At 40.9% G+C, this 25,410-nt stretch overlaps 1 protein-coding gene and 1 pseudogene across 5 annotated transcripts in view; one reads left to right on the top strand and one right to left on the bottom strand.

The window, feature by feature from the left end:
• FGF9 (fibroblast growth factor 9) overlaps positions 1-25,410 on the top strand; it is a 238,411-nt gene that overhangs the window by 123,924 nt on the left and 89,077 nt on the right. The gene's annotated exons all lie outside the window — the stretch shown is intronic.
• On the bottom strand, positions 18,050-21,517 carry LOC308244149 (tubulin-specific chaperone E-like; annotated as a pseudogene). Its single transcript has 2 exons — positions 21,449-21,517; positions 18,050-19,523 (listed from the first exon to the last, which is right to left on the bottom strand). The product of its transcript is annotated as a tubulin-specific chaperone E-like (transcript).

Below are 25,410 nucleotides of genomic sequence, written 5' to 3'. Positions count from 1 at the left end.
CCACTGCAGAAACAGTCTCCCTCCCGATTAAAAAAACGGCACACATGGGTGTCACACCAGCCTGTTTCATGCCTCTGCCACTCCTACCAATCTCAGTGTGCTTTCTTCTTTAATTCTCTAGTTGTAGGACTTCCATTCAGCCAGCCTTAAGGTGGTTCTGAATGATGGTTGTTCTGTATCTTAGCTGTAATTCTGATGTGGTGGTGGGAGGTGGCGCGTACAGGCATTTACTACGCCACCATCTTAGTTCTTCTGGGCATTTTCTTATTATTTACACAGTTACATCCTGTGGAGACATTGCCAGTAATAAGTTCAAACACTACACTTTCAGATCACACCCAGGAACAGGAAAGCAGCTGTCTGTCTTACAGGTGATGAGGACGCATGTAGAAAAACACACAAACTCCTTTAAGTGGCCAAAAAGGGTGGGTGGAAAAACATTAAAAATCTGTGGCTTCTGCCCTAGCTGGTTTGGTTCAGTGGATAGAGTGTCTGCAGACTGAAGGGTCCTGGGTTTGATTCCAGTCAAGGGCACATGCCCAGGTTGTGGGCTCCATCCCCAGAAGGGGGTGTGCAGAAAGCAGCTGATCAATGATTCTCTCTCATCATTGATATTTCTATCTCTCTTTCCCCTCTCCCTTCCTCTCTGAAATCAATAAAAATATTTTTAAAAAATCTGTGGCTTCTGAACTGAATCTGAAATTGAAACATAGATAATGGACTAAGCAGATAAGACAGAGGAAACAGAAGTTAAATTTTTTTTTTAAATATATTTTTTATTGATATTTTACAGAGAGGAAGGGAGAGGGATAGAGAGCTAGAAACATCGATGAGAGAGAAACATCGATCAGCTGCCTCCTGCACACCTCCCACTGAGGATGTGCCCGCAACCAAGGTACATGCCCTTGACCGGAATCGAACCTGGGACCCTTCAGTCCGCAGGCCGACGCTCTATGCACTGAGCCAAACCAGTTTCGGCCAGAAGTTAAATTTTAATGACACAAGACAAAAGTATGCAAAAAGTGGGCCCTGTGGCCCAGGGGCTCTACTGTGCCTGGTGGCCTAATTCATTGCCACATGGGTGATGATGCCATTTTTAGAACAGATTTATGCAATTTCTGCTTTCCTGGGAAATATTTCTCTTTTCCTCTTAGTTTCTGTCCACTCAACTTTTTACCCCTAAATAATATGGCGTGGGAAAGGGGCTGTCCAGGTAAGGCTTTATGTTCTGTACAGTTTTCTGCAAAGATAGGAGATAAGAAAATTTGTGAGACATGCTTTTGCTCACTTTGCCCTGAGATTTTCTTGTGAGATGAAGAGCCAGAAAAAAGCAACTCTTTCTATATCACTTTATTATATTCAGCATTTTCTCTGAAAGTCTCAAATATAGATAAAAATTCTAAGCCTTTCAATGATTGTGACCTGGTGTCCCCAAGGCTGATTATGTGGACATGCCTGTCTGTGGGAAGTTTATTTCTGTGGACATAATAGAGACCATGAATGAGAGAACTGGTTGTGAAGCTCCCAACGTTTCCAGTGTGCTCCATGTTTTGTCATTATCTTGGGGTAATTGGAGTTGAGAGGGTGGGACCTCTAATGAGCTGCTTCTCTCCCCTAATGGATGGGGGCCTGGAAATTAGCGCAGCCCCTGCTGTTCCAATCCCTTCAGGAAGTTTGAGGCAACCGCCTAATTGTGGCCTCACTAATGGCAACAATTACAGAATAGCTTTTTTAGTAAGACCATGTGCAATGGTTGAGACTAATCTCATTGAGTGACCCCAGGCCTGTGACAACCTCCATTTAGGGACTTCACTGTTGTTGTCCAGAAGTGGTTTCGTGTCTCCTGAGAAAGCCAAAATAGACATAAGTGACGCTAACCTCTTCCCCTCCACAGAAACAAAGCTGGAGGAGCAAGTGAGGAAGGCAGGCCTTCTCTCAAAATCCATCTTCTGCAAAGATATCTAAGGCACTTCATGTGACAAGTGCAAGGCAGAATGGGGAAAACAGAGCCATGTGCCCTCCCCACCCCTGCCTTCAGTTTACCTGTAACATTTCAGAAGGAGAAATGAAGGACAAAAGGCAAAAGTGTGCTCAGGTGATGAGAATCCATAAAGACAGCTGGTCTTGCTCTAGCTGTGAGTCATGCTATTTAACATCATGAACCAGGTTGCTAATCACAGGTTTTAACAACCATGAGGTTGATAGAAGTGGGGCTCCTAGGCCTGACTGTGACCACCACTATACTTTAAGGCAGGGGTCCTCAAACTTTTTAAACGGGGCCAGTTCACTGTCCCTCAGACCGTTGGAGGGCCGGACTATAGTTAAAAAACAAACAAACTATGAACCAATTCCTATGCGCACTGCGGGCCCGGGACAAGTCGGCTGCTAAGCAGGACAGGCAGCGGCACCCGGCGGGCCGGATAAATGTCCTCAGCGGGCCGCATGTGGCCCGCGGGCTGTAGTTTGAGGACGCCTGCTAAGGTCACATGGCTTGGCTTTATGAATCTGTTATATTGACCAGCCTTGTCCACTCGTGGCAGCACTGACTTGACTCCAGAAGAACCTGGACTTGGGGAGAGTGAGGAAGGAGATACTCAGGATCCCGTCAGTGCAGGGTCAGCTCACTCAAGTGAAGTTCTCTTTAACATTTGCATCACAGATGTCTCACTCTCACCCTTGTCCCAGGCCTAGTCCTGAGAAGAACCACTTAGAATGTACTAAATGTTTGAATTTAATACATTCGATCATTTTGCATAATATAGATCCATATACTACATCTTCTGTGTAGAAAGACATAGGTGTTGAATGAGTTGCATATTATTTTTAAATATAAAAATTATAAGAGAAGAAAATTTAAGACAATAATTTGTCTAGTGGGTTGATTCAAAGATGAACTGGGTCTTTTTCATCATAATTTTTCTTGAGCATATCAATGGACTCACATCTGGACATTTTTGTCAGGGGAAAGAAAACTGAGAAGGTTTGAATTTGTTTTAGGTTTCTAAAAAAATTGTATGTGTGTGATAGCTGCTGAGGTGTCATCTTAGAAAAGTGAGGATGAGGAAATGACAAATACATTTAGTGTCCAAAGTTTTAAAAAGAGCTCTCTTGTCATCCTTTTTAGGGTTAAGCGTGTGTTTCAGCCATAGTGTGCAGACATAAAAATGGCTCGTAAAATATAATTTCACTGGGAGATGATCCCTTGTTCAGTCGAAATGAGAGTCAGTGCTGAATTCAACTCACAAGTGACCAATTTAACTATCTGTGTTTGAAAATAACTGCAGATGGAAAAAGGGAGGGGACCTTTTAACAGACTGGCCTCAGGTGTGCTGGGGTAGTCATGCCCCATCATGTTGGGTCCTGTAATGTTCCTTGTATGCTTTGCTTGAGTCATTTCAGGGACTTGTAGCTTTAAAGAGGAGGCGGCACAAAGAAGAATAGCACATAGAACAATACTTTAAAGTGAGAGTTTTCTATCGACTGATTTTATTCTTTTCATTACAGAATTTAAAGAAAATGAGCAGTTCACAGTTTGGGTTTGAAAAACAAGTTGTGGTTTCTTACTTGTTCAGCATTTGCTATATTTTAAAGATACTTTGTATAAGATTTAATAAAGGGCTTGTACAGTAATGGTTGTTGGGGGGTTCTCACATTCACCCGAGGAACTAATTTTTTGTTGTTGTTCTCCAATTAGGACAATAGTCTCTCTAAGATGGCAGTTCTTTCTAAATAAGAAGTAGATTTAGGATATGAAGTTGCTTTTGTGTGTGATCTTTGGGTTAAGAAGCAAATTTCTTACTCAGAAAATTCAAGCAAATGCTTTACTATAGAGAAATAGAAAGAAACCCCAATGGACTCAGTAACTATCTAGTCCCATATTGACTCAATCTGTACTATGGGACTTGATCCATAACTAAGTGGTACTGGTGGGAGGTGATGTGTCAGGTGCAGTCCTTGATTTACAGAAAACCTCCACCTTGTGAGCAGAGTGGTGACCGCCAGCTGCCATCAGGCTATGGAAATAATGTGCCAATTACTGAAGAAAACAAACATCCAGCAGTTTCTATACACTAATAATCGAGTGCATACATTTTAAAATTTAGTGCAGCCTGGCAGGTGTGGCTCAGTTGTTGAGTGTCATCCTACAAACCAGGAGGTCATAGTTTGATTCCTGGTCAAGGCATACTAGTATGCCCAGGTTGCGGGCTTGATCCCCAGTGTGGGGTGTACAGGAGGCAGCTGATCTCTCTCGTCAGTGATGTTTCTAGCATCTCTCTCTCCCTCTCTGAAATCAATAAAACATATTAAAAAATAAATTTAGTGCATTTTTGCTGCTTAATAAGTGTAAAATAATCATTATCACATTTTCATTAGACACTGTGCATTTAAGGGTGAGCTTAGTGTTCTCTGAGTTTCTAATGGAGCCTATAGACTTATGCAGATTCCTTTGGTAGTTTTTCCTTTTTTTCCTGCATAATCTGAGGAACAGCAGCAAACCTAACTACACAAAGGGAAAGTGAAGGAGGTGACTTTTATCTGAGAGTTTATCTACCTCCACTTTACCAAACCAAAGAAGTTCTTTTAGAAATCACTGAACTTGAGCTGGAAATAATCACAAAGGAATAAAAATGTGTTAGCATTAACCTTTTATTAAAAAATTGGTTTCTGATCCAAGCGTCAGCATTCATTGTCCTGCAATGCCAGATAGTATACCTGTTCATTAGTAATGGCAAAGCCAGGGCTGGGCACAAAAACATCACTTTGTTTTTTTAGAAACCAGAAGTGAAATATGGTCAAAGGCAAAATGTTCATCCTGTAATATCAAGGATAAAGTATATAAAATGGCTTGAGTGTTTGAGGACAATTTTGGAAAACCATCACAAGTATTGTATAGCACTTGAAAATGTCTTCCTTTGTATTTAATCAGATAACTGTACAGTGTCATCACACATCCTGACAACCCACAAAATTGTGATTAGGAGAGAATTTAATTTTTTGGCATATAACCTATTTATCCAATATACTCTGACCTGAAACATAGAGATATGAGTCAGGGACAGTCATCCAGTTTATCGGCAAACCTCCATTGAGCATCTGACATGGACTAGCCCCCCTCCTTGGATTGTGGACACATCAGTGAACAGGACAAACAGCCTCCACTTTGCAGAGCTCACACTTGGGTGGTGCTGGAAGAAGATCCTACTGAATAGAATATCCAAAAATACCGTGTCAGGTTGAAAAGCAAGGAAAATGAAAGTGAAATAAATTAGCGCCCTGGCAGGGTTGGCTAGTGGCCAGAGCATCAACCCTCAGACCAAAGGGTCCTAGGTCCGATTTCTGGTCAAGGACACTTACCTGGGTTGCAGGTTCCATCCCTGGCTCCGAATGGGGGGCATGTGTGGGAGGCAACCAATTGATGTGTCTCTCTCACATCGATATTTCTCTCTTTTCCCCTATTCTCCTTCCCTACTACTCTCTAAAAAATAAATGGGAAAAATATCCTTGGGTGAAGATTAACAAAAAAAATTTAGCATGGGAAGACACAGTTGAAATTAGTCTTATTGATGGCATTAAAATATATGAAGAGTTGTTTCCTTGGATAGGACAGTGACCATATCCATCTAGGAGAAGGAACCAAGCCAACAGGTAGGAAATTAATCTGAATTCCAAGATGTGGAAGAACGAAATGCAGCGTCCATGGAAGGAACACCAACGAGCCGTCCATGAAACTGGTCATGAACTATCTTTAAAATTTTTTTTGTTTTATTTTAAAACTACAGTTGATGTACAATATTGTATTAGTTCCAGGTGTACATTTATATAACCTATGAAGTGATCACCCCAATAAATTAAGTACCCATCTGACACCATACATAGTCTTCACAATATAATTGAGTTTACTAGAGGCCCGGTACACGAAATTCATGCACGGGGCGGGGGGTGGTGTCCCTCAGCCTAGCCTGCACCCTCTCCAATCTGGGACCCCTTGAGGGATGTCTGACTGCCCGTTTAGGCCCGGTCCTGGTAGGATCGGGCCTAAATGGGCAGTCGGACATCCCTCTCACAATCCAGGACTGCTGGCTCCCAACTGCTCACCTGCCTGCCTTCCTGATTGCCCCTAACCGCTTCTGCCTGCCAGCCTGATCATCCCCTAACCACTCCCCTGCCAGCCTGATTGATGCCTAACTGCTCCCCTGCCAGCCTGTTTGCCCCTAACTGCCCTCCCCTGCAGGCCTGGTCACCCCTAACTGCCCTCCCCTGCAGGCCTGGTTCCCCCCAACTGCTCTCCCCTGCAAGCCCGGTCGCCCCCAACTTCCCTCCTCTGCTGGCCTGGTCACCCCTAACTGCCCTCCCCTGCAGGCCTGGTTCCCCCCAACTTCCCTCCTCTGCTGGCCTGGTCACCCCTAACTGCCCTCCCCTGCAGGCCTGGTTCCCCCCAACTGCTCTCCCCTGCAGGCCCGGTCGCCCCCAACTTCCCTCCTCTGCTGGCCTGGTCACCCCTAACTGCCCTCCCCAGCAGGCTTGATCGCCCCCAACTGCCCTCCCTTGCAGGCCTGGTCCCTCCCAACTGCCCTCCCATGCTGGCCATCTTGTGGTGGCCATCTTGTGTCCACATGGGGGCAGGATCTTTGACCACATGGGGGCAGCCATCTTGTGTGTTGGAGCGATGGTCAGTTTGCATATTACTCTTTTATTAGATAGGATAGAAGCCTGGTGCATGGGTGGGGGCCAGCTAGTTTGCCCTGAAGGGTGGCCCGGATCAGGGTGGGGGTTCCCTTGGGGCATGGGATGGCCTGGGTGAGGGGCCTGTGGTGGTTGCAGGCCGACCATGCCCTCCGGCAACCCAAGCGGAGGCCCTGGGATCTGGGATTTATTTATCTTCTATAATTGAAACTTTGTATCCTTGAGTGGAGCCAAGTCTCCTGCTTGCTCCGAGGCCGCAGCCATTTTTGTTGGGATTTATTTGTCTTCTGTAATTGAAACACTGTAGCCTTGAGTGGAGGCCTGAGCCCGCCAGGGTGTGTGGAAAGCTTGACTTCCTCCATTGCCAGGTAAACCCAAGCCTCCTGCTCACTCCGTGGCCTCAGCCATCTTGGTTGGGGTTAATTTGCATACTTGCTCCTGATTGGCTGGTTGTTGCTTGTGGGTGTAGCAGAGTGATGGTTAATTTGCATATTACTCTCTTATTAGATAGGATTCCCTGTGTTGCACACTACATCCCCATGACCACTGTGCACCCACCAGTTTGCACTTCTGAATCCCTTCACCTCTTTCACCCAACCTCCCAACCCCTCTCCCATTTGACAATGATCTATGAGTTTGCCTCTTTTCTGCTTGTTTATCTATTTTGTTTTCTGGATTCCACATATAAGTGAAATCATCTGGCATTTGTCTTTCTCTGTCTGACTTATTTCACCTAGTACAATACCCTCTAGGTCTATCCATATTGTTGCAGATGGCAAGATTTCATTATTTTTTATGGGTGAATAATATTCCATTGTACATATGCACCACTTCTTTATTCATTCATCTCTTGATAGACACTTAGGTTTTTTCCATATTTTGGCTATTGTAAATAATGCTGCAATAAACATATGGATGTATATGTCTTTTTGATTTATGTTTTGGGTTTCTTCGGATAAATACCCAGAAGTGGAATTGCTGGGTCCTTCTTTGTCTCTTGTTATAGCCTTTGTTTTAAAGTCTATTTTGTCTGGTATTTGTATTGCTACCCTGGGTTTTTTGTTTTGTTTGTTCCCATTTTCATGAAATATTTTTTCCATCCCTTTACTTTCAAGCTGAAATGCAACTCACCTAGACAGCATTGCAAGAGTCTTGTTTTGTTATTCATTCAGTCACAGTATTTTTTTTTTTGATTGGAGCATTTAATTAATTTGCATTTAAAGTAATTGTTGATAGATATGTACTTACTGCCATTTTATTATTCCTATTTTTGACCTTTTTTCTTCTTAAAGAAGACTTTTAAACATTTCTTGTAATATTGGTTTGGTGGTGATAAAATCCTTTAGCTCTTTCTTATCCCAAAAACACTCTATCTGTCCTTCAATTCTAAATGATAGTCTTGCTGGGTAGAGTAATCTTGGTTGTAGGTCCTTGCTTTTCATCACTTTAAATATTTTGTGCCAATCCCTTCTGGCTTATAAAATATCTGTTGAGAAATCAGCTTGATAGTCTAATGGAGGCCTTGTAGGTAACTATTTGCTTTTCTTTTGTTGCTTCTAAGATTATCTCTGTGTCTTTAGCCTTTGGCATTTTATTGCTGTGTGTCTTGGTGTGGGCCTCTTTGAGTTCATCATGCTTGGGACTCTCTGCACTTCCTGGACTTGTATGTCTATTTCCTTTACTAGGTTAGGACATTTTTCCATCATTATTTTTTAAAATGGGTTTCTAATTCCTTGCTCTCTCTCTTCTCCTTCTGGCACCCTTATAATGCAAATGTTGGTATGCTTGAAGTTGTCCCAGAGACTCCTTCAACTATCCTCATTTGAAAAAAAAATTCTTTTTTATTCTTGCTGTTCTGATTGGTTGCTTTCTGCTTCCTTATATTCCAAATCGCTGATTTGATCCTCTGCTTCATTCACTCTACTGTTGGTTCTCTGTAATTTATTCTTCATTTCAGTTAGTGTATCCTTCATTTTGGACTGATTATTTTTTATGGTTTCCATGTCCTTTTTAAAAATGCTATTGAAGTTCTCAGTAAGTTCCTTGAGCATCCCTATAGTCATTGTTTTGAACTCTGTAGTTTGCTTGCCTCCATTTCATTGTTATTTTTCTGGAGATTTCGCCTATTTTTTCATTTTGGACCTGTTTCTTTGTCTCATTTTGGCAGCTTCCCGGTGTTTGTTTCTATGTATTAAGTGAGCTGCTATGTTCACCATACTTGGTAGAGTGGCCTTGTATAGTGGTGTTGTGTAGGGCTCAGTGAAGCAGCCTCCCCGGTCACCCAAGCTGGGTGTACTAGGTGCACCTCCTGTTTGGGCTGTGTGCACTGTCCTCTTGTTGTTGAACTTTGATTGCTGTTGGCATGTCACTGGGAGGGATTGACTCCAAGGCTGATAGGCTTTGAGGACTGGCTGCAACTACAGTGAAGTAGCTATTGCGCAGGGGTTAACCCAGGGGTGGGCAAACTTTTTGACTCGAGGGCCACAATGGGTTCTTAAACTGGACCGGAGGGCCGGAACAAAAGCATAGATGGAGTGTGTGTGTGAACTAATATAAATTCAAAGTAAAGGAGCGGAGGGGAGAGCAAGAGAACCCTCCGCTCTTTCGGCTCCGCGGGCCGGATAGAACAGCCAAACGGGCCAGATCCGGCCCATGGGCCGTAGTTTGCCCATGGCTGGGTTAACCCCACAGAGCAGATCTTGCTTCAGTGGGGCTTTGGTGTGCACAGAGTTCACCCCTTGAGTGTGTTGCTCATGGAGGTGGTTGGGTTGTAATCTGACCTGGTCTGAAGCTGTCCGCTCTGGGGCCTCCTAGGAAGTGCAACGGTCAGCCACCAATTGTGCCTTGCCCCGGACTACCCGTCATGAGCTACACAGAGTGATGTGCAGATGGCTGCTACTTTTGGTGGGTGTGGAGGTGCCCAGGAAAGGCCAAGCTGTGAACTGAGGCTGGTTGCCACTAGTGCCAGGCCTGGGGCCATTTAGCATGAGGTAGGGGTTACATAGAGGCCAGATGCTACTTGCTTGAGAGATTTTAGGAAAGTCCAAAGCATGAGCCAAGAGAGGCTAGTTGTATGGAAAATATACTGGAAATGGCTTGGATGGGCCCTCAAGTTGGGTGGGGCAGGGACTCAGGAAATCACCAGGACAGGGAGAACAGTGTTATCAGATTGATAGAGACTCAGCTATAGAGCCTGCCTGCTTGGCTCTTTTGGAGATGGGCTCACCAAAGGAACAATGGCCTCTGCTAGCTTGTCAGGCAGAAAGCTGTCCCTCCAGACAGGTCATTTCCTTCCTTTGTGTCCCTGGTGCCTTTAGCGGTGCTGCCCCAGTGCTGGAGTTCAGAGTGAGTGAGTCTGAGCAAGTCCTAGCATGGGCCCTTTAAGAGGAATGCCTGGGACTCCAGGAGTCTTCTGTCCCACTCAGTCTTCAGTCCCCTTCTGGTTTTACAGCCAGAAGTTTGGGGGCTTCTCTGCCCTGGAATCCTGGGCTGGGGCATCTGATGTGGGCTGAGACCTCTTACTCCTCAGGGGTTACTCCACAGCCAAGATATCCATCCCAATTTTGTTCTTTTTTAAAAAATATTTTTATTGATTTCAGAGGAAGGGAGAGGGAGAGACAGAGAGAGAGAGAGAGAGAGAGAGAGAGAGAGAGAGAGAGAGAGAGAGAGAGAGAGAGAGAGAAAGAAACATCAAGATGAGATAGAATCATTGATTGGCTGCTTGCTGCATGTCACCTACTGGGGATCAAACCTGGAACCCCGGGCATGTACCTTGACCGAGAATTGAATCGTGACCTCCTGGTTCATGGGTCGATGCTCAATCACAGAGCTACACTGGCTGGGCTATCCCTCCCAATTTTAAACCACCACACATGGGTGTGGAACCAGCCTGTTTCTCATCTTCACCCTAAAGGTCTCATTATGACTTACTCTTTATATCCTTAGCTATAGGAGTTCTGTTCAGCTAGATTTCAGATAGTTCTGCATGATGCTTGTTCTCTAATTCAGTTGTAATTTTGATGTGGTTGTTGGATGTTCTGAGTACCGTGTTTACCTACACTGCCATCTGGACCAAAGTCTGGTCATGAACTATCTTGAAGTTTTATTTATCTCTAAAACTTGAAATAGCCATAAATATATTAACTTAAACAAATAAGGAATCATCTTAGAGAGAGAAACAGAATAGTGAACAATACTAGTATATAGGCCTGTACACTTGAAAATACATCCCACACAGAGGGAATATGAGTGATATGACAGCCATGTATGAAGCTGATCCATCACTTCTAGACCTCCCCGTCCCACACACAATACATGTGTTTGTAATGTATGTTCATTGTGCTTTTTAGCATATCAACATATTATTCATAGGAGAAAGTGTTGGTGTGTTACTAGAGTGATCATCTCTTAAAAGTTAGGCAGTTACTAAGAGAGAAGAGGGTATAACTAATTAAGGTTAATAGGACAAGATCAGGACCTGGTGAGACAATTACAACTGCCTCTGCTCTTCATTTCTAGTACTAGATTGGCACTTGACATGGCATCATTACAAGTCCCTTGAGGGCAAGGACCATATCTTACGTACCATTGAATCCTAGCATCCAGTACAGAGCTGTGCACTTAGTAGGACCTCAATCTATGTTTACTGACTAAATTTGAATATTATAAATAAGCAAGGAAAGGCTCACAGGGAGAACTGTGACGTCACAAACTATGCTCTGGGCAGGTCTGTCTCCATCTCTAGGGCTCATCTTCTCCTTTTCCTAGCACACATCCCAGATTGTGCAAGGAGGGGTACTGATACCAACACGAACTGTATTGAATTTGAAGCATGTTCATTGTGGCATTGTCTATAAGACTGACAATACAAACATCCACCAATAGGAGGAAATTGTTGTCTGATGATACTGTGAAAAATGAAGTAGCCCTTAAAAAAAGAATGAGGTAAGTCTGCATGTTCTGACAGAGGAGGTGGTCCATGGTAAAGCATTGATTTTCAAATAGCAAGCTGCATATCAATATGTGTAATTTGTTCCCATGTAAAGAAACAATTCTATACATGTAGGTAGGTATTTAGAAAAGGTCTGGAAGGATACAATAGTGAATGCCTATGAGAGGATGGAGTTTTTTTAAATTTTTACTTCATACACTTCTGAGTTGTTTGAATGTCTTCCAGAAAGCTTATATTGCTTTGAAAATAACTTAGGACAGGAGCCCATCTCTTGCATGAGAACTGCTCTGCTTTAGTAGCCAAGAATAAACATATAAATATACGTATTAAATATTTATTACTTATTAACTTTTAAACTATTGATTTATCCTTGGGAGATAAAGCAGAACAGTCCTCACAAGGGGGAGAGACCATCCTTTACTAGTAAGAAATTCCCATTTTCTGTGACTGAAAGCAAAGAAAAGCTCACAGGCTCATTTGGTTGGTCTTGTATTTCTTTTAGTGAGGAGTATGGTGCAGTGTCCCCTAAGATCCTTTCTGAACTTGTGTCCAAAGGACTTCTTTCTCCTTATCGTGAAAGTTCATACCTCTATGACCTACCTATCCTTTGGCGAGGGGTCCTGGTCATGGAGAGATTTATCAGGTGTTCAAAGCTTGGAGATGAGATTGTTACAATTGGTTTGACAACCACCAACTGGATCCTCAATCTGGACCACCACCTGGGAGCTTTACTAAAATGCACTCAGTTTACTCAGAATCTTTGAGGGTTGGGCCTGGCTCCCACCTGATCCCAAAGATCACCCAAGGTTGGGAACCACTAAGAAAAACTAGACAAGGCAATGAGAACCATCAGAAAAAAACACTACAATGCAAAGACTGTGTGGCACTGAAGAGTCTCTCCAGGTGTGAGTTCACTGGTCACCACCCAGAGTCACTTGGGGTATGCATTAAAAATGTGGGTGTTTTGGTCCCATCCCAGACATACTTGATCTCAGGGATGTGCAGTTTGAATGCAGATCCCAAGTGATTTTCAAGTAAAGTTCTGGGGCCCCTGGTGCATAGACCTGGGCTGTGAAGTGTCTCCATTTGGCAGCCAGTTATAGGAAGCTGTTTACTGTGGAAAGGAGGGACCTTCGATACATAATTGATACACGATTGAATTATGTTTAAGAAAGGTTAATTCAACCTTTCCAACAGAGGTTATGCATCTCAGTAAATGGTTTTGACAAACTAAAGAAAAAAATTTCTGATTCTGTTGATTACTGTATCTATAATGCTATAGCTTCAGAGTTTGTGTCTACATGGTACCTTTTATCCAAGGATCTTAGTGTATTTTATAGGCATTCTTCTCATAATTTTTTTTTTTTAGTCCTCACCCAAGGAATGAAGATATTTTTTCCATTGATTTTTAGAGAGTGGAAGGGATGGGGGAGAGGGAGAGAAAGAGGAGAGAAACAGCGATGTGAGAGAGACACATTAATTGGTTGCCTCCTGCATATGCCCCAATTGGGGCCGGGGATTAAACCTACAACCTAGGTTTGTGCCCTTGACCTGAATCGAACCTGTGATCCTTTGGTGTGGGGGCTGGCGCTGTAACCACTGAGCAAACTGGCCAGGGCTGGTCCTTACTTTTTTAGTCCATTAATAGCATATTCATAATTAAAAGTCACATCCTGGTAATAAGAACTAATATTTCTGTAGACTTTGTTGCAGTTCACACACTCTAAGTGGTACAAGAAGAATATTTTTGTCATTAATATCAGAGCTTTAAATTCTAATGGGGAGGGAGTGGCATTCAGATCTTTAAGTATTGTTAACAGATAGAGGTATTATATACATTTAATAACTGGATTTTGAAAGGATGGTCCCAGACATAAAGTTAAATCAATACTCTAATTGTTTTACTCTAAAAAAATATTTTTTTATTTATTTCAGAGAGGAAAGGAGAGGAAGAGATAGAAACATCATTGATGAGAGAGAATCATTGATCAGCTGCCTCCTGCACATTCCCTACAAGGGATCAAGCCCGAAACCCAGGCATGTGCCCTGACCTGGAATTGAACCATGACCTCCTGGTTCAAGGTCAGCGCTCAACCACTGAGCCATACGGTCTGGCTGTTTTACTTTTTTGTGATTAACTTCAGAAATGGCAATATTTATTTATTTTTTCTTTTTAATCTTTATTGTTCAGATTATTACAATTGTTCCTCTTTTTTCACCCATGGCTCCCCTCCACCTTGTTCCCACCCTACCCTCTGCCGTTACCCACCCCTACCCCCGCTGTCCTCATCTGTAGGTGTACGATTTTTGTCCAGTTTCTTCCTGCACCCCACACACCCCTTCCCCCCAAGAATTGTCAGTCCACTCCCTTTCCATGCCCCTGATTCTATTATATTCACCAGTTTATTCTGTTCATCAGGTTTTTTATTCACTTGATTTTTAGATTCACTTGTTGATAGATATGTATTTGTTGTTCATAATTTTTATCTTTACCTTTTTCTTCTTCTTCCTCTTCTTAAAGAATACCTTTCAGCATTTCATATAATACTGGTTTGGTGGTGATGAACTCCTTTAGCTTTTTCTTATCTGTGAAGCTCTTTATCTGCCCTTCAATTCTGAATGATAGCTTTGCTGGGTAGAGTAATCTTGGTTGTAGGTTCTTGCTATTCATCACTTTGAATATTTCTTGCCACTCCCGTCTGGCCTGCATAGTTTCTGTTGAGAAATCAGCTGACAATCATATGGGTGCTCCCTTGTAGGTAATTAACTGTTTTTCTCTTGCTGCTTTTAAGATTCTCTTTGTCTTTTGCTCTTGGCATTTTAATTATGATGTGTCTTGGTGTGGTCCTCTTTGGATTCCTTTTGTTTGGGGTTCTGTGCACTTCCTGAACTTGTAAGTCTATTTCTTTCACTAGGTGGGGGAAGTTTTTGGTCATTATTTCTTCAAATAGGTTTTCAGTATCTTGCTCTCTCTCTTCTTCTGGCACCCCCATAATTCTGATGTTGGTACACTTGAGGTTGTCCCAGAGGCTCCTTACACTATCTTCATATTTTTGGATTCTTTTTTCTTTTTTGGTTGGGTGTTTTTTGCTTCTTCGTATTTCAAATCTTTGACTTGATTCTTGCGATCCTCTAGTGTGCTGTTGGATCTCTATATAATATTTTTTATTTCAGTCAGTGTATGCTTAATTTCTAGTTGGTCCTTTTTCATATTCTTGAGGGTCTTGCTAAATTTATTGGCCTTTTCTAGAAAATTCTTGAAAAACCTTATAACCGTGGTTTTGAACTCTATATCCAGTCATTTGCTTTCCTCCATTTCTTTCATTTGTGACCTGTTTCTTTGTCTCCGCATTTTGGCTCTTTCCCTGAGTTGATAGAGTGGCTTTGTGTGCTAGGTGTCCTATAGGGCCCAGTGGCTCAGCCTCCCCAGTTACCTGAGGTGGACACTCTTGGTGCACCCCCTTGTGGACTGTGTGCACAATCTTGTTGTAGTTAAGCCTTGATTGTTGTTTGTATCACTGGGAGAAATTGACCTCCAGGACAATTGGCTGTGAGGATCAGCTGTGTCTGTGCTGGGAGAACTTCTGTGCTGGAGACACCCTTATGAGGCAAGACTTGCTTCAGTGGGGCTTTGGTGCTCACTGAGTCTGCCCCCTGAGTGTGTCCCTTATGGATCTGAGGAGTTGTAATCTGGATGGTCCTACTCTGACCCCTGGTTACACTGGCTCTTGGATCTCCAAGGAGGTGCAAATTTAGCCTCTGCCTGAGGCCACCCAGCAGGACCTATGGAGAGATCTGCAGATTCCTCTTCTTTGTTTGGGTTTTGGAGGTGCCCAGATGAGGCCCAGCTATGAAGCAATGCAAGCTGCTGTGGGGCCTTGGGCCTTCTTTTGGATGTTCTGGGTCTCACTGACTCAGCTGCAGTTTGTTAGGTAAGTTTAGAATTCAAAGGACCCATTCATATGCAAAAGCCTCTGCACTCAGCTTGGATGGGGCGGAGTCTCAGGGCAGAGCAACCAGCAATGGCTTTGTGGGGCGGGATCTCAGGGCAGAGCAAACAGCTATGGCTTCCCATCAGCCCTGCCCTAAGAGGCCCCCCCGGGTCTCAGTGTTCCTTGGTAATAACTGCAAACACCTCTGAGAGAAAGCCGCCCTCGAATTTCACCTGCTGCCAGACAGTCCATTTTCTCCCCGTATGAGTCTGGGTCCCCAGAGTCTCGCCCGGAACTGGAGTTCAGAGAGGTCGGGAGCTTTTGTCTCCCTCCCGATTGAGAAAGCCAGCCGTGTACTCAATTGCCAGCCCTCTCCACGCGCACGCTTCCGTACCTCTGCCTTGCGCAGCTCATGTGAATCTCAGTGTGCTTTTCTCTTTCCTTCTAGTTGTAGAATTTCCACTCAGCTAGCCTTCCTGTGATTCTGGATGATGTCCGTTTTGTCTTTTAGTTGTAGTTTTGAAATTGTTGTGCGAGGCAGCACTTTAGGTGTTTACCTATGCCGCCATCTTGGTTTCTCCCAGAAATGGCATTATTTAGACTTTCTCTGATACTAGGCTTTATTTTAGAGGTTGAAAACAGTAGTTATGAAAACACTGTTTCTGAAATTGTAGGCCCGCTTTATATTTTGAATCATAATTTGCATGTACAACTCCCTATTTTTTGCATTTTTCTCTGGGCATGTCTAAATAAATAAAATTAAATGTTTGAGTAAAACTCCATATCAGCATTTTCCTTCCAGAAGGGGAGGGAAATCCTATCAGTAAGTCTGAGATGGTTCCCAACAATTATATTTTTATGTCACTTCCCATGCAATCCTGAGGCATAGGCAGAACCAAGCCTGTGTTTTCCTTTGATAGTAATAATACTCTGTGTAATATTTATTTTAACACAAAATAGGAATAATGAAACATTATTTTGCCAAAACAGGTTTGTATTTTTCCCCTTAGTTTCGGTGGTCAGCATCAAACCCCAGTTTGATATTTAAGTGTTTACAATACTATTTTTAAATGTCTGAGATCAAGGCTCTGTCAATAATTCTAGAGATATCTAAACCACTGTTTTATTTATTTTTTAATCACTCTTTGGGGGCATTTGGATGAGACGACCACAATGTTTCCTTCCAGTTATATAATTCTATCTTCTGGCTCTGATACACCTGAGTGCACTAGACAGGTTTAAATGTCTAGGCCTGGATGAATTATATCTCTAGATACTATAAGAATTCACTCATCTAGTAGCAGAGCCTGTTCGATGGTATTTAAGAAACTTTTCCATGATACTAAACAGTCTTCTGCTACACTAAAAATTAATGGTTTATGTATATCAGTGTGTGGCTGAATTAATCTTTTAACTGATCTGTATTAATGAACATTTAAGTTATTTCTATTTTTTCTTCCCTTTTTCTGGTGTCTTTCTTTTTCTTTATTGGTTGTTATGGTTAATTTTTTTCTTCAGTGGGTGCTATAGGTGTATGTGCTGGATATTTGGCCAAACATTATTGTGGCTGTTTCAGTGAGGGTGGTTTTGGATGAGGTTAACATTTATATTAGTAGACTGAGTAAAGCAGATGGCCCTCCAGGATGAGGGTGAGCCGCACCTAATCAGTTGAAGGCCTGGAGAGAACAAAAGGCTGACTCTGATTCTGCCCTGAGTAGGAAAGAATTTTCTGCCTGATGATCTTTCAAATAGGACATTGGCTCTTCCTGGTTCCACAGCAGCTTCTAGGGCATTAGCTCTGCAGATTTTGACTTGCCAACCTCCATAATGACATGAGCTAATTATCTATAATAAGTCCCTTTATATATATGTATGTATATATATACACATATGTGTGTGTATGTATATATGTATATATGTATATACTAGAGGCCTGATGCATGAAATTCATACAAGGGGCTCAGCTGCCGCCGCTGCGGCGGCCACCTCTGCCTCAGCCCCCACCACTGTGGCTTCATTGGGAAGGTCCTCCGGAAGGTTGTCCGGAAGGACGTCTGGTCTAATTAGTATATATGCTTTTATTATTATAGATATATCAATCATGTATTATATATGACATATATAATAAATTTCCATTTCTTTTTCTTTCTTTTTCTCCATACATACATACACACACATATCGTATTGACTCTGTTGATTCTCATCTCTGGAGAACCCTGAGTAATACAATGGGCAATGAAAAACACATGATTTTTAGTGTATTTTCAGACATTTTTAAAGTAAGTACAAAGTATTTATTATTGCTATTATATACAAACCTAGAAATGGTCTATTCCCAATGAAAAGTACACAACCTTTTCTAAATTTAGGGCAAGTTATAAAACCTCTTTTTTTTTTTTAGAGTAGAATTGTTCCAATAGATCATTTATTTCCAGTGAACCCAGTCACCACAGTCTAGTTTCTGAGGTTTATTAGTTGGCTGTTACCACTGCACTAATAGACAGTCTCCATTTTTCACAGAATAAAACTCTTGGTCATTTTCTAGTTCAATCTTTCTGCCCAGCATTTTGGGACTTTCATAGGACAACAGAAGGTCTCAAACAGGAACTTTGAGACAACATGACAGCAATCCTTTCGCCTTGAGTCATCATGTAGTCTGGCAGTTGTTTAGGATTTTCTGATTAAGATGATTAGGATATTTTATCTTCAGTGTGGTAGCTGGGATTTTGAGCAAAAATTGTTATTTTGTTTTGAAGTCCCCATCTTCAGGTGCACCATATTTGAGGCAGAATGACTGGCATCTGGGATGGGCTGCCAAGAACTCCTCATTTGGCCTGTTTTTGTCTGGATCGTGATGCCCACCTGCCTTTTTTCATTCACTTTCAAGTGCTTTTTGGTAATCCGTCTCAGCTCCAGGCCTCTCTTCTCCTTGGAAAGAATCTTGCATTTGTTCAGGGTCTCCAGCTGACTGGTCTTGATGATAATGAGCTGGCAGGTGGTCTCCACTCTGCTTCCCTCAGTCAGAGGGTTTCTTAGGCAGGACAAATCATGCAGACTGTGTAACTTATCCGGCTCATTGATAAATGGCCATTCTGATATTCAGTTGTCATTGACTACAAGGTATTGTACATTGAAGTTTTGCACACAGTCCCAGGATCTTGGAAATGTAGAGAAGAAATCCCGATGTCCGAAAGGATTAGTTGTTCTAATCTGGGCAGATAGGCTGTTGGAAACAGCTGATTTTCATCAATTAGTTGATTAGAGGAAGGTCTAATAACTTGACCATCTGTAGAACGATAGCCATCTTTTCTGAAATGGAAAGATTGTTAGACTCCTGGAAGACCAGCCCCCCAGTGGCACACTAGAACACCTATGCCCATGTTATTCTTGTTGGGCTAAGGACTAAAACCTTCAGTATAGAAATGTTCCAGTTTGGACTTGGTGAGCGAGGGGGAAATCTCAGTTTATTTTCACTGAGATTAAGGACTTTAGGTGTCTGAGCTGATCAGCAATCTCGCACTTCATCCCATGCTGTCAGCAGGTTTGTTTTTTTTTTTTTTTTTACCAAATCTAAATTTCTAATATTAGGACATACTTTGGCAATGCTTCCTTTGTCACCAGCACAATTTACTGCACAATTCCTAAAAAAAAATTTCTTGCAACTTGCTCAGCTGACTTCAACATTTTATAACAGACTCAAAACCAATAGTTTCCACAGGTTTATTTCCAGTGGTAACAAATTTGCTCTTTTCCATCTTCATCTGGTTCATCTTCTAATACATAGCAGTTCTTAATTGCAGTAAGAAAGTCTACTCCAAAGTTAGACTAATAAAGGATCCTCTGGTTGGATGCCTGCATTGAAAATATACAGTCCCCTCAAGGCTTCCATTATGTTTGCCTCTCTTGGGATTGTCCCATTCTTCTAACCAGAGTCTCAGATTCACTTGCTCTGAGCTCTAGTGCTGGGGCACCAGCGAAATAAGGGAAGGAACTGAATTGTCTGGCTTTAGGGTGAGAGCAGAAGGTGTACCTTTCACCCAAACAGAAGTGCTGGAAGAGACCATGTTCTTTTTGCTGAGACCTCCCCCCATAGAGCTGGCAGGTGGGTGCCATATCTAAGCCTCCATCAACCTGGCTGGCACTATTTGCCCTGCCTTGGTGATTTCCTGAAACTCCATCAAACTTTTTTTTTTCCTCAATGACAAATATATTGGATTGTTAGCAGGAAAATGTAGGTTGTGTTACTTGTAAATTAGACTCATTGGGCAGCATTCTACAGTTACAATTTAGAAAACTTCCTCTGACTCCACTTTTGAGATGAAATAGAATTTGAAAGGAGAAAAAGATATTTAATGTAAATTCAGTTAAAGAATAAGTGAAAATTAAATCATTTGAAATATGTTATTTAAAAAAATTAATAATTTATGTCTCATGATAAACTAACAATAGTGTTGTAGACATTATACATGATTATATTTAAAGTTTTAATAGTTTAACTATAATCAATAACAATAACTCTCTCACTTAGAACATTAGAATTTTCAGCTATTTAAAAAATGGACATATTTTCTTCATCTTACTTACCCTTCCAAAATCACTAAAAGTCCTGACATGATTTTAAAGGGCAATTTCAGCATAGTCTGGAAACTAAAGGTTAAGAAAATTTAACAAGCTTTTTTTCTTCATAGACCTAGTTTTTGAGGATCTTGATTGGAATTTGTGGCAGAATTCTCACTAGTATGTGTCTAGATCAGCCTTGGGCAAACTACGGCCCGCGGGCCGGATCTGGCTGTTCTATCCGGTTCTCTTGCTCTCCCCCCCCCCCCCCCCCGCCCCTCCTTTACTTTGAATTTATATTAGTTCACACAAACACTCCATCCATGCTTTTGTTCCGGCCCTCCGGTCCAGTTTAAGAACCCATTGTGGCCCTTGAGTCAAAAAGTTTGCCCACCCCTGGTCTAGATGGTCCTTAACGTGGGCACTATGGACATTTGGGACTGGATAATATTTTGTTGTATGGTCCTGTTTTGTACATTGTAGGGTGTTTAGCAGCACTTTGGCCTCTACCCTGTAGCTCCCCAAATTTTGTCATCCAACAAATGTTTCTAGACATTTCCTACAGTCCCATGGGAGGCAAAATATCCCCATTTGAGAAACCCTGGGGATTAGATACATATGGCATGAGTAAGGCCAGTTATGTAAATAAGTAAGGGACCATACCCTAAAATAAAAAAAAAAATAGGAGATTTACTAATAAAAATAAAGTTCAATAAAGGACAACTATCACAAAACATTTGGAGCCCGCAATGCTGGACACACAGCCAGTCTCTACCTTTTGCCTCCTGACATTTGACATTGTGGTTAATAGGAATAACCAGAGAGCTGGTAAGAATAAACATGTATTTCCAGTTCTGTCATATCGAGTAGCCAGCATAGTTTTCTGGAGGTGAGTTTACTAATATATACCAACATAATTTATAGAGTTAATGTGCCAGAAAATTCATATAGGGCATGATTTTACTGCTATATATATCTTTAGAAAAATGTAGAATGTTATTATTATTATTTTTGTTAATCCTCACCTGAGGATATTTTTCCCATTGATTTTTAGAGAGAGTGGAAGGGAGGGGGAGAGACAGAGAGAGAAACACATCGATTGGTTGCCTCCCACATTGTCCTGACTGGGGCTGGGGATTGAGCACGCAACCAGGTACTTGCGCTCGACCAGAATCGAACCCGCAACCCTTCAGTTCTCAGGCTGATGCTCTGACCACTGAGCAAAACTGGCTAGGGCTGGAATGTTATTTTTGATTTTGAGTTTTTTCCCCATCAGTGGAAAATGCTGTCTGAGGCGATTGTTTCATAAATGTTGTAAACCCACCTTTATGAAGATCTGAGATGGTAATTCACTAATAACTTTAAATCTCACCTTGAATCTGTCTGCATTCATGTAGTCTTGTAAATGAAGACTAACAAGTCCAAGTCAGTTGTTGAAGGCTGTTGTTTAGCCTGGTGAATACATTGTCATTTATGCTTATGTGTTTAAATTAGAGAGAATATAGACAAGCTTGGTCTCAGAAGAACTTGGAAAAGCCCTCCTGGCCTTTCACATAGAGAGTCATGCCCAGGTAGGCCTTCAGAGAGTCATTGCTGAGTCAGGTACTCTAGATACCTATGTCATGGCTTTGGTACAAGCTTCAATTGAGACAGTGAATGTGTAAGACCTTTGAAAACTAGAAAACACCATTATATTAAGGTAGAATCCCTGACATAGTAATTTTCTTAATTTCAAAAATAAAACATGAAAATAGTACTTTGGCTAGTATGTTAGTTGTTGGAGGCAGGTAGTCCTATTGCAACAACTAGGGAAAACTGGAGAAATTACAAAAATGATATTTTTAAAGGCACCATAGATTTTGGAAGAAACAAGTCCTAGATCAGTGGTCGGCAAACTCATTAGTCAACAGAGCCAAATATCAGTACAACGATTGAAATTTCTTTTGAGAGCCAAATTTTTAAAACTTAAACTTCTTCTAATGCCACTTCTTCAAAATAGACTCGCCCAGGCCGTGGTATTTTGTGGAAGAGCCACACTGAAGGGGCCAAAGAGCCGCATGTGGCTCGCGAGCCGCAGTTTGCCGACCACAGTCCTAGGGTGAGGATTAACAATAACAAAAAAAATGTGGTAACGTGGTAATTATTCATTGAATCACAAAAAGCATAGGACTATAACAAATGAAACAGATATTAAACTTAGCATTCTTATTAATGATAACAAAAAGCAAAGTTGGAAAACATTGAGAATATAAACAGATAACTCAGTGGGAGACATTACAAATCAAGCTTAATTTGGGGGAGAAGTATGGATAGAGAAACGGGGGGGAAAAACACAGTCTTGGGAAAGAAGTGAGTTATAGAAACACTGCTTAGAATTATGTTTGAAAGTGAAATGATTGCATTGTGTAGTGTGTGGATTCTTTTGAGGGAATCATCATCAATCACTATGGATGTTCATCACATTTGGAATAACACCCAATTCCTGGAAAACATTGTTCAGGAGAGAGGAAAGGGCTATAGTTGTAATTTGGGAAGTCTCAGCTAATGGGTTGTTATTTAATGCCTTGGGAGATGAAATCCTCTTGGAAGTGAGTATAGAGAAGAGATCTGAGGACTGAGCCTTTGGACACTAAACATTGGATGTTGAGGAGAGGAGGATGCAACAAAGAATACTGAGAAAAGGATCTGTGAAGTAGAAGGGAAACAGAGAATGTCTAATCATGGAAAATATGAAAAACGTGTAGTGATTAACAGTCAAGTTCAGCTGAGAGGGCAATAGAGTAGGTTGAGAACTGACCCCTGGATTTGTATTGTCGGTCATTAATTTCAGGAGAATATAGGCAGCATCAATGAGAAGTAATATTTGCTTTTTGTTTCCAATCATCTATGGAGAATCCTGAGAACATTCCATCAACTATCAGGAAGAAGCAAATATTGAAGAGGCCTTTAGAAAAAACAAGGGGGAAAGGAAGCTATTTTCCCGTCATAGGTTGAATGTAAAAATCCCTAAGCTAGCTATTTAACAGAAAAACAAAACAAAACAATTTTAACTTAAATTCCACAGTATATTAAAGCAGTTGAGAACCCAGGATTTGATGTTGGAAAATCTGTTAGAATCCTGCTCCGTCACTTCTAGCTATGTGACTTTGATCAAGTATTTTAACCTCTCTAAGCCTCAGTTTGCTCAACCTTAATAAGCAGAGGTAATAATGTCTAATTCATAGCATAATGAAGTTTAAATTAAATAATGTATGTGAAGTTCTTTCTATATAGTGAGTGTTTAATAAATACCGTTATTATACCACATGTACCTTCTAAAATATTGTTGTTATTATACCACATGTATGTTCTAAAAGTAGGGAAATAGGTAATAAAAAAAAAAGTTAAAATGGATTATGCTGGAATGACCTAAAGGAAAGTAAAAAAAATTGGAAATAAAAGGAGGTCACATTAGGAAGTTGGGTAACTTTGCTGGCCATGAGGATGAACTTGGAGTGGGAGGCATGATATTTTGAACCAGCAAAGTGATGTAACATTGGGACAGTTGTAAGTGAAGGAAGTTCCAGGGCTTCATCAGCCACACTTTATGAGAAACAGGGAGAGGCAGGAAGGTAAAATGGACAGGACAAAAGCTGGACATGGCTAAGAAAAGACAAAAATTACAAAGCTTCCTTGGAGGATGGATGAGTTTGACTTGTTTGCATTTTCAGTGATGTGTCAGTTTGTGCACCTGGGCTTGTGTGGAGGAAGGAGGTCCATAATGCCAACATTTTCCACAGTTGCTCTCAAGATCTTTGCATCACCCACTGTATTTCCATTCTTCAAAGAGCAATATGTAGTTATTGTTAAAAATCAAACTGTGTTTATGTTTTTGTAAACAAATACTACATTTATGTGTATAAAAAAGGTAAGAAAGTTCATATATTAAAATTCTTCATCTTGCCCTGAAGGCAACCAAAACTATTGTATTTGCTTTTTGTATATATTTCTAAAGATTTTACTTATAAGTATAAATATAAAAGGTTATCCATTATAACACAAATGATGGCATATCATATACATTGTTCAGGGTTGTATTTTTTCTTTAGCAATATTCTTTGGAGATTAGTTTATAGCAGTATACAAAAAACTTCCCTATTTTTCCCCTTTTAACAAGTGGCTTAAGATTCTGTTTTATGGATTTATTATAATTCTTGTAGCCAGTCATTTTTGATGGACTCGTGGGCTGTTTCCAATGTTTTGCTAACCACAAAGAGTGTAACAGTGAGGTATCTTTTACACATATTATTTTGCACATGTGTGTGTACATATTTAAATATTTAAGTTTTCAGAAGAGAGGTTGCTGAGTCAAAGGAGCTGTGTATTTTTAATTTTAGTAAATATTACCATAGTGCCCTTCATAAAGGCTGTGTCGATTTTATCTCCACAGTAATGTATAAGAGTGCCTGAATTCCCCAAACTCAAATATAGTATTTTGTTATTTTTATTTGTCAAATTTATAGGTAAAAATGGCATATAAGCACAGTTTTATTTTTTATTATAAGTGGAGTTGAGTATATTTACTAATGTTTAAGAACCAGTTGCATTTCCTTTTCTATAAACTATTTTATTCTATTGTTAGTATTCTTTTTCTTTCAACACTTTAAATATTTGATATCACTGTTTTCTTGCTTGCATGGTTTCTGAAGAGAATTCTGATGTAATTCTTATCCTTCTTCCCTCTAAAGGTAAGTTTTATTTTTTCTTCCTCTCTGACCTTTTCCAAGATTTTATCTTTTTTTCTGATTGTGTACACTGTAGATATGGAATATATATTGAATATGATATACAGTGTAGATTTTTTAATATGTATCCTACTTAGTTTTCTCTGGGCTTCCTAGATCTGTGGCTTAGAATCTGTCATCAATTTTGGAAAATTCTGAACCATTATCACTTCAAATATGTCTTCTGGGTGTTTGTTTTTCTTCTCATTCTTTTTCTTCTGATAGTCCCATTCTGTGTATGTTACACCATTTATTACTATTCCACAGTTCTTGGATATGCTGTTCCATTTCTTCTTTTAAAAAAATTTTTGCATTTCAGTTTGAGAAGTTCCTATTGACATCTGATCAGGCTTACTCATTCTTTCCTTGGCGTGTCCAGTCCACTGATGAGCTTATCAAAGTCATTCTTCATTGCTGTTACAGTGTTTTTGATTTCTAGCTTTTCCTTTAGAATCTTTCCTTTAGTCTTAATATTTCTGCTTACATTAGCCATCTGTTTTTGAATGTTGTTCACTTTTTCCAT

This window comes from Plecotus auritus (assembly GCF_963455305.1).
Source record: "Plecotus auritus genome assembly, chromosome: 3".
Taxonomy (NCBI): Eukaryota; Metazoa; Chordata; class Mammalia; order Chiroptera; family Vespertilionidae; genus Plecotus; species Plecotus auritus.
The sequence above is the reverse complement of the archived record's forward strand: the minus strand, read 5'-3'. Positions and strand labels throughout refer to the sequence as shown.